This window comes from Stylophora pistillata, chromosome 8, assembly GCF_964205215.1.
Source record: "Stylophora pistillata chromosome 8, jaStyPist1.2, whole genome shotgun sequence".
NCBI lineage: Eukaryota > Metazoa > Cnidaria > Anthozoa > Scleractinia > Pocilloporidae > Stylophora > Stylophora pistillata.
In genome coordinates, this window is record NC_142526.1 from 21,142,835 (window position 1) to 21,145,693 (window position 2,859).

Below are 2,859 nucleotides of genomic sequence, written 5' to 3' on the forward strand. Positions count from 1 at the left end.
GGCAAAATCTACATCTTAAGCTTGAGCCCAAGCATAAGAATATCAAAATCTTACATTTGTTTTATGCTAATGCATATGCTAAGTTGTGCATACTTCATATCAGCACAAGTTTAAGCACAGGCAATTTTGTGCTTGGTAAAATGTAAATAAAAATGTTACTTTTCAGAGAGGCAAGACACAATTTTCAACACAAAGCTAAAATTCATGTAACCACAACGTACATAGGCATACACATTTCAGTAAGAGCATCAGGTGTAATTAACTGCTAAATGACACTGATCATAGCAAACTATTTATGACTTGCACTTTTGAAGGGACTTGTAACATCCTTGTGTAAAATTTTGAGGCATAATGAGACTGAAGACATAACCTTTGTTAGTTTCACAAGAAGAAGGGGTTAAAAACAGACGGAGATGGCCGGTTATTTAAACAAGGTTTAGCCGTTGTTTAATAAAACCGCATTCTAAGCCATTTTCAATTTAGCTAAACCTTTCAACTGAACATTTTGTAGGGAATCCCTGAGGCCCACTGCTTGTGTAAAATTGCAGTTTGGGTTACACCTACTACAAATAGCCGGCCCAAAAGTTTCAATTGTGTGTGTCGCCTGTTTAACAATTTCTCGTTAAATGACCCTGATAGACTGCTACATTCTGCCTTCATTATAACAAATATTTCCTGGTGTAACAGAGGGAGAAGTTGATGTTACATCGACAAAATTCGCACTAAACACTTTGTTCCATTCACCCCCTTTCAAATAAAACTTTATGTATATGAGAACGATCCTTCGCAGTAAAGCACTATTTGAGCAATAGTGAAAATCAGACCTGAAAAAAATTTCAGGCCTGTACGGGATTCGAACCACTGACCTCTGCGATACTAGTGCAGCGCTCTACCAATTGAGCTAACAAGCCAACTGGGAGCAGGCCATCAAATTAATTCGATATAAACCCGTGGATGATAAATCAAACAACAACAAACATATGAAACATATGTGTGAACTGCGGTTATGAGACGTATATGAGAACGATCCTTCGCAGTAAAGCACTATTTGAGCAATAGTGAAAATCAGACCTGAAAAAAATTTCAGGCCTGTACGGGATTCGAACCACTGACCTCTGCGATACTAGTGCAGCGCTCTACCAATTGAGCTAACAAGCCAACTGGGAGCAGGCCATCAAATTAATTCGATATAAACCCGTGGATGATAAATCAATTTAATAAAATTTAAATAATAGTGCTTTACTGCGAAGGATCGTTCTCATATACGTCTCATAACCGCAGTTCACACATATGTTTCATATGTTTGTTGTTGTTTAAATAAAACTTTGCTCTAACTGTGTCAAACACGTATCAGGGAGTAAAATCGAAAAGTAAAGAAACAGTGGAAATATTGAAGGCAAAAAAGCGTACCAAGTTTAAGCTCTACCTTTTGGCCTCTCGTACGCTGTCTTCACGTTAGCTCATTTGTGCCTTGTGCCTTGTGCCTCGGTATTTTGCTGCCTCTGTAACCATTTTTTTCCATTCCAAATATGAGAACAAACACTCCTTTAAGCCACGAACTATTGCAGAGCTTTTTATACTCAGCGTCTGGTGTCGAGTTTTCTTAAACGACCTTCTTATTACGCCATGTTGCATTCCCTCGTTCGATGTAGGTCTTCAACAACTTCCACGCGGAAACGCGGGAAATCGTGCAAAAGCGCGCGACAGCACGCGATATCTAAAGGTAAATGTTTCGTAAGCGCAACAAAAGCCAAAAGTACCACTTCTTAATCATTATCTTCTGGTACTAAATTGAATTAAATTTTTAAAAATATAAAAAGATATCTCAAAATCTTTACAGAAACCTCAGATTTTATATGAACTACTGAACAATTTTTTACCGACATCAAAGAACGGTATTGTCCTGCACAAAAATGGAGCTAAATGAAGCTGGGAAACGGATTGCTGCACACAAGGACGCCCTCGGATGCAGTTAGCATGTCATACACTTCACACATAGAAAGTGTTGCACGCTTATATGCAGGGAAAGCATTTTAGTAAATGGAGGGGAATAATACTAAGTTCGCAGGAAAAATAGAGCGTTTTTAAACAGGAAAACGTAGTGTTCATTTAATAAACGGATGTTTCACCATTTCATTTCATCAGGGCACGGTAAACAAAAGAAATTGAGCGGTAACACGCAAGGTGTAAGGAGAGGCAAAAATTAGCAAAAGTTTGGTCAGAAGCATTTATGGCACAATTACGATGTTGATGGTCAGAGACTGTTTGCTTGAAACAAAGAAATTATAACCTCTTTAAATTTCTAAACCCTCAGGTTTGGGAAACATTTGGTTAACACTAGGCACTACCAATCAGATAAGCTGCATGAGTTGCAAGATCAATAATCCCATTTTTAAGGTCAGTTTTCCCTAATTGTTTCACATGGGGAATTTTCTCAAAATTGAAGAAATCTTACTTCCTCCAACAGTGTGAAGTCACGCACTTCCCAAGAATAACAAATAAAAATCAGAAATTAATTAGCCACCGTAACGATTACAAAAGAAATTAATTAGACTCTTAAAAGGGCAAAAGAGAAAAATTGACCTCTTTTATACTTAAGGGTATGATTCTTATCCTTTTTGTGGATGGAAAATGAGAAAATATCCTTGAAAAATTATGGTGGCATTCAAGGGGAAAAGTGTCATTGAAAGTAAACAAGTAAATTGGTGGGCAAGCAAGTATGTGAGCAAGTAAGTGAGTGAGTAATTTTAGTTTCCTTTAAGTACTTCAATCATTCTAGTGAATGGCACTATGCATTGATGAAATACCACACAAAAAAAAATAGAACTAAAAATCATCCTAAACAATTACTGACAAGTG

General features: G+C 37.1%; 1 long non-coding RNA gene across 2 annotated transcripts in view; it reads left to right on the forward strand.

Annotated features, from left to right (window-relative positions):
* Positions 1-2,859, forward strand: part of LOC111332236 (uncharacterized) — a 31,909-nt gene that overhangs the window by 26,528 nt on the left and 2,522 nt on the right. For both annotated transcript variants that reach the window (XR_015990775.1, XR_015990776.1), the window contains one exon: positions 2,315-2,397. This is a non-coding gene — a long non-coding RNA (uncharacterized LOC111332236). The remainder of the gene's footprint in view (positions 1-2,314; positions 2,398-2,859) is intronic.